Genomic DNA, 7,500 nt, shown 5'->3' on the forward strand with positions numbered 1-7,500 from the left:
TGCTTATCGTACACATCGCAAACGAACACCCCTTAGTGAGCAGTAGCAGAAGTCGATGGAACAAAGCGAATGCATTACAAACTGATCAAGTAAAATAAGGAACGCTACGTACTAGGACTTCTTTCCAAGAATGGTGTCCGCGACGGGAGGGCAAGCGTCCTTCCCAGGTTTCCCTAGTAAACCTTGTATGGTAAACATACCCAAGCGTGTCCGTAAGCACGCAACGATAGTCACGAACGAGCACATACCTAGGGAAAGTACTCTACGTACTAGGACTTCTGTCCAAGAATGGTGTCCGCGACGGTCGGGCACTGTGACGCAATTACCAAATCCTAGAATCGTACAAGCAGTGTGTACAAACATAAACATTAACGCGTTCGCTCGGGCTGCGCCGTCCGTGTTGAACACAAATGTGGGTGATTATATGAGTGGATAGACAAAAACATGCGTGGCGAAGACAGTTTTCTGCACGATGTGCACATAGCTCATTTCGTCGTCCCGGGCTAATGGAAAAACACAAAAATATCGAGTATCTTTCTAGGTTTCTGTTATAAAAGGACAGGCCAAAAGGTGACCGGTTGAGATAAGCATTTTAAGCATACAAGCACTTTAATGCAACTTTTGATACAAAAACTAGGTACGTACACGTAGATTGTATCAACATGGACATCCATGATCGGGTACGCCCGGGCTGCGCCCTCCATGTTGTACTTTCCCTGATTGGTACACAATTTTGGTGCAAGTGTACCAACATGGACATCTATGAACGCGTACGCTCGAGATGCACCCTTCGTCTTGTACTTTCCCTGATCGGTACACAGTTTTGGTGCACGGCTATCCCGACCGGCAACTTGTACCTTTATCGACATCCATGAACACAAAGTGCGCGGAACAAAAATTGCTCGGTCAGACCTACAAAGTGCTATATCTCGAATACTAAACGTCGCAGATGGGTGTCGTAGAACAATTTTAAATTCGTCTAATGATTCTACATCCGATTCTGGATAGTGGTTTTTCGACCACTTTTCAATATTTTGTGACACCCCGAACCTAGGGGCAGCTCCCTAGCTTTTTTCAAAAATGTGCACCGAACGGGCCAGAGAGCTCGAGTAGTCGAAAAAAATTTTTTTGCTAAAACCCCTCAAAACGTGTCAGGAACGCACCCTAGATGATGAAAAGTGCAACCAGAATGTCAATCGACAACATGCCCGGGGGTACAAATTTGCTCTACGCGTCCCTAGGTAGGGTACTTTTTCATACAAACATCAAAGTGTACGGTGCACACAGTGCGCGGAACAAAAATTGCTCGGTCAGACCTACAAAGTGCTATATCTCGAATACTAAACGTCGCAGATGGGTGTCGTAGAACAATTTTAAATTCGTCTAATGATTCTACATCCGATTCTGGATAGTGGTTTTTCGACCACTTTTCAATATTTTGTGACACCCCGAACCTAGGGGCAGCTCCCTAGCTTTTTTCAAAAATGTGCACCGAACGGGCCAGAGAGCTCGAATAGTCGAAAATTTTTTTTTTGCTAAAACCCCTCAAAACGTGTCAGGAACGCACCCTAGATGATGAAAAGTGCAACCAGAATGTCAATCGACAACATGCCCGGGGGTACAAATTTGCTCTACGCGTCCCTAGGTAGGGTACTTTTTCATACAAACATCAAAGTGTACGGTGCACAAAGTGCGCGGAACAAAAATTGCTCGGTCAGACCTAGGACGGGCCATAACTCGAATACTAAACGTCGCAGATGGGTGTCGTAGAACAATTTTAAGTTCGTCTAATGATTCTACATCCGATTCTGGATAGTGGTTTTTCGACCACTTTTCAACATTTTGTGACACCCCGAACCTAGGGGCAGCTCCCTAGCTTTTTTCAAAAATGTGCACCGAACGGGCCAGAGAGCTCGAGTAGTCGAAAATTTTTTTTTTTGCTAAAACCCCTCAAAACGTGTCAGGAACGCACCCTAGATGATGAAAAGTGCAACCAGAATGTCAATCGACAACATGCCCGGGGGTACAAATTTGCTATACGCGTCCCTAGGTAGGGTACTTTTTCATACAAACATCAACGTGTACGGTGCACAAAGTGCGCGGAACAAAAATTGCTCGGTCAGACCTAGGACGGGCCATAACTCGAATACTAAACGTCGCAGATGGGTGTCGTAGAACAATTTTAAGTTCGTCTAATGATTCTACATCCGATTCTGGATAGTGGTTTTTCGACCACTTTTCAACATTTTGTGACACCCCGAACCTAGGGGCAGCTCCCTAGCTTTTTTCAAAAATGTGCACCGAACGGGCCAGAGAGCTCGAGTAGTCGAAAATTTTTTTTTTTTGCTAAAACCCCTCAAAACGTGTCAGGAACGCACCCTAGATGATGAAAAGTGCAACCAGAATGTCAATCGACAACATGCCCGGGGGTACAAATTTGCTCTACGCGTCCCTAGGTAGGGTACTTTTTCATACAAACATCAAAGTGTACGGTGCACAAAGTGCGCGGAACAAAAATTGCTCGGTCAGACCTAGGACGGGCCATAACTCGAATACTAAACGTCGCAGATGGGTGTCGTAGAACAATTTTAAGTTCGTCTAATGATTCTACATCCGATTCTGGATAGTGGTTTTTCGACCACTTTTCAACATTTTGTGACACCCCGAACCTAGGGGCAGCTCCCTAGCTTTTTTCAAAAATGTGCACCGAACGGGCCAGAGAGCTCGAGTAGTCGAAAATTTTTTTTTTTGCTAAAACCCCTCAAAACGTGTCAGGAACGCACCCTAGATGATGAAAAGTGCAACCAGAATGTCAATCGACAACATGCCCGGGGGTACAAATTTGCTCTACGTTTCCCTAGGTAGGGTACTTTTTCATACAAACATCAACGTGTACGGTGCACAAAGTGCGCGGAACAAAAATTGCTCGGTCAGACCTACAAAGTGTTATATATCTCGAATACTAAACGTCGCAGATGGGTGTCGTAGAACAATTTTAAGTTCGTCTAACGATTCTACATCCGATTCTGGATAGTGGTTTTTCGACCACTTTTCAACATTTTGTGACACCCCGAACCTAGGGGCAGCTCCCTAGCTTTTTTCAAAAATGTGCACCGAACGGGCCAGAGAGCTCGAGTAGTCGAAATTTTTTTTTTTGCTAAAACCCCTCAAAACGTGTCAGGAACGCACCCTAGATGATGAAAAGTGCAACCAGAATGTCAATCGACAACATGCCCGGGGGTACAAATTTGCTCTACGCGTCCCTAGGTAGGGTACTTTTTCATACAAACATCAAAGTGTACGGTGCACAAAGTGCGCGGAACAAAAATTGCTCGGTCAGACCTGGTACGGGCCATAACTCGAATACTAAACGTCGCAGCTGGGTGTCGTAGAACAATTTTAAGTTCGTCTAATGATTCTACATCCGATTCTGGATAGTGGTTTTTCGACCACTTTTCAACATTTTGTGACACCCCGAACCTAGGGGCAGCTCCCTAGCTTTTTTCAAAAATGTGCACCGAACGGGCCAGAGAGCTCGAGTAATCGAAAATTTTTTTTTTGCTAAAACCCCTCAAAACGTGTAGAAAACTGATTTTAGATGATAAAAAGTGCAACCAGAACGTCAAACGACAACTTTGTTGGGGGTACCCTTTTTACTCTACGGGCCACTAGCTTAGGCGCGCCAACAGCGCTTTCCTCTCGGGTTCCCATTTTTTGCCCTCCTGGGATATGATCATTTACTCATTGCCTACTATAGGGAAGGTACCTTGCTTCGAGGTCAACAATGAAGATTTCACCAAATCGTAGTTTTAACCTCTATTTAGTCGTAGGAGCATGGTTTGCAGTGTCCGTGGGTCATATAAGCCCCCGTTTGGGTCATACGTCCCCTCCCCGATGAAAATCGTCATAGACTATAGGCCGAACTTATGAAGCAAAAGTAGGTGTCGGGTGGGTTCTGCCGGATGATCTTAACCTATGATTTTGAGTTTCCACCCTTTCCAAAACGTTTCCTGGAGCAGTACATCACGGGTCTACGGACCCAAAGACTTCGTTGCGATGGTGTCAAGCATAAAAGTTGTAACAGCTAAGGGTTTTTAATACGCGTATATTAAATCCTTGCTTGAAACTAAGCTTCGTTGTCTTTAAACTCTGCAAGACCAATCGAACTTCTTAGGGAAACTCGAAGGATTCACGCTAAGCCGGTGGTGCAGGGCACATAGCGTGATGAAACCGGGTTTCCCTACCAAATGTGGCATATTTTTTCCCTGAGAGCGAAGCTCAGACCCACGTAGGGGAGAGCGAAGTGGAACTTAAATGTTCAATGCAGCAAATGTTCGCCATGCGGATAAACAAGTTGGAATAGTTCAATGTAGTGTAATGCAAACACGAATCGCAAATAACGATACGGGACCCAGAAGCAATTCTGCGGATCCCTCGGGAGGTGGTGAGTTGATATAAATTAGAAGTGAAAATCCAAGTTGTTCGGGCTCCGGCTCGGCAGCCGATACGCGAGGTTCTGTTGAGCTTGTTTGTACATCGCGCAGAGGCGCCGTTCGGTTCTAGCAATGATTCCCGCCACCATGTTCCATGCGTGCAGAGATCCGTTAGAGCTCGTTCAATGTGTCCCGCCGTGATGTACGAAAAAGTCCAACAGTTGACTTAGTTGGGTGTGCGTCAAGTAATCGCGCAGAGATGCCGATCGGTGCCTAGCAATGTTTCCCGTCACAAGGTGGTATTGGCACCTGTGCAGAGTGGCCGTTAGCAATGTCTCCCGTATCACGGTGGTGTACCATCACTAGTGCAGAGTGACCGCTAGCAATGTCTCCCGTCACAAGGTGGTAGCCCAGAAGTGCAGAGAAGCCGCTGTAGCAAAGTCTCCCGTATCACGTTGGAGTTCTTCCACTAGTGCAGAGAGATCGCTGAACCGTTCAATGTGTCCGTCGTGGTGTGCTTGTACCGAGCACGTAGGATACACCTTGCTTTGTTGGTTTGGGATAGGAGTGGTCGCGCAACTGCCTCCACGCCGCAGAGTGCCAGTTCGGATTGAAGGTCAACTTTAGCCGTTCAATGCATCAGTCGGTGGGTGTTCAGATGGCATCACAACTTCCCCTAGGTGCTCAAGTGGCTGGGTTGTAAAGCATGTACACATGCGCAGAGTATCGTGCGTACTAGCAAAGTCTCCCGTCACGGTGGTTACGCATGAGTTCCATGCAGTGCAGAGAGATCGTTAGTGCGTGCAATGTACCAGTCGATGTGTCGTACCGGCATACAACCCCGCTTAGAGGCCCGTCACTCGAAGAGGACAAGAAAGAGTGCGCAGAGTGCCGTACCGGCATAGCAATGTCTCCAGACATACGTTGGGACACCCGACGCAGTGCAGAGAGATCCGCTAGCCGTGTGCAATGCATCCGACGTTGCCTGCTTGTGCAGTCTATCGAGTGGCGCCAACGGACGCTCTGGCGTCACAGAACAAATCTCGGTGGTCACGGGGGACTTGCGCCTCGCGTGATCAAGAGTGTAGTTCGTGTTCAAGCAATGACTCGAATTCTGGTTGATCCTACCAGTGATATACGCTCGTCTCAAAGGTTAAGCCATGCATGTCTAAGTACAAGCTTCCTAGAAAGTGAAACCGCATAAGGCTCAGTATAACAGCTATAATTTACAAGATCCTCATCCAAACAGTTACTTGGATAACTGTGGAAAAGCCAGAGCTAATACATGCATTATGCCGGGACTGTTGGCCTCCGGGTCGGCGGAACTGGTGCACTTATTAGTTAAACCAATCGCCTCCGGGCGCTTTGAGTTGAATCTGGATAAGGATGCCGATCGTACGGTCGCTTGCGACTGACGACAGATCTTTCAAATGTCTGCCCTATCAACTATTGATGGTAGTGTAGAGGACTACCATGGTTGCGACGGGTAACGGGGAATCAGGGTTCGATTCCGGAGAGGGAGCCTGAGAAATGGCTACCACATCCAAGGAAGGCAGCAGGCGCGTAAATTACCCAATCCCGGCACGGGGAGGTAGTGACGAGAAATAACAATATGGACCTCTCTAACGATGGTCCATAATTGGAATGAGTTGAGCATAAATCCTTTTGCAAGGATCAAGTGGAGGGCAAGTCTGGTGCCAGCAGCCGCGGTAATTCCAGCTCCACTAGCGTATATTAAAGTTGTTGCGGTTAAAACGTTCGAAGTTGATACCCCGTCCAGACTCGCGTCCGTCGCGGGCGCCCGGCCTCTCGTTGGGACCGTCCGTGTACGCGCTCGCGGCTGCGACTCACAATGGTGTACCTGGCGGTTCTACTCCGTGACGGGTCAGGACTTGTCGCCGCGACCTCGTCGGTCAAGGTCTTGTTCGACCCAGCTTCATGGTGCCCGGGAACTCTCGTTTACCTTGAACACATTAGAGTGCTCAAAGCAGGCTAGTTCAAAGCGGTCCGGTCCTCCGGGGCCGGCGTTGGCCGAGAATAATTTTGCATGGAATAATGGAACATGACCCTCGGTCTGAGTGGTTTCGTTGGTTTGTAATAGACCAAGAGGTAATGATTAACAGAAGTAGTCGGGGGCATTGGTATTACGGCGCGAGAGGTGAAATTCGTAGACCGTCGTAGGACCCACAGAAGCGAAAGCGTTTGCCAAGGATGCTTTCATTAATCAAGAACGAAAGTAGAGGATCGAAGGCGATTAGATACCGCCCTAGTTCTAACCGTAAACGATGCCAATTAGCAATTGGGAGACGCTACCTACCTTCGGTGCTCTCAGTAGCTTCCGGGAACCAAAATCGGGTTCCGGGGGAAGTATGGTTGCAAAGTTGAAACTTAAAGGAATTGACGGAAGGGCACCACAAGAGTGGAGCTTGCGGCTTAATTTGACTCAACACGGGAAAACTTACCAGGTCCGAACTTATTGAGGTAAGACAGATTGATAGCTCTTTCTCAACTTAAGGGTAGTGGTGCATGGCCGTTCTTAGTTGTGGAATGATTTGTCTGGTTAATTCCGATAACGAACGCGACTCAGTCAAGCTAACTAGAACGCTGTCAGTAGTGTGCCTCCGGGCGCACCTGACGTTAGGAGTGGCGGGTGTCCTCACGGGTGCCCGTCACTTAGTTTGCCCTGCTTAGCGGGACAACTTGTGTTTAGCAAGATGAGATTGAGCGATAACAGGTCCGTGATGCCCTTAGATGTTCTGGGCTGCACGCGTGCTACAATGTGGGTCGCAGCGTGTTCTCGCCAATAGGCGCCCCCATTCCGAGAGGAACGGGAAATCACTAAAATGCCCATCTAGTCGGGATTGGGGACTGCAACGGTCCCCATGAACCTGGAATTTCTAGTAAGCACTAGTCATTAGCTAGTGCTGATTACGTCCCTGCCCTTGTACACCCGCCCGTCGCTACTACCGATGGATTATTTAGTGAGGTCTCTGGAGGCACACCTTCCGCGATTCCTTCGTGAGTTGCAGTTGGCACGGCCGAAGTTGACCGAACTTGATGATTTAGA

This window comes from Anopheles gambiae (assembly GCF_943734735.2).
Source record: "Anopheles gambiae chromosome X unlocalized genomic scaffold, idAnoGambNW_F1_1 X_unloc_88, whole genome shotgun sequence".
Classification (NCBI taxonomy): domain Eukaryota; kingdom Metazoa; phylum Arthropoda; class Insecta; order Diptera; family Culicidae; genus Anopheles; species Anopheles gambiae.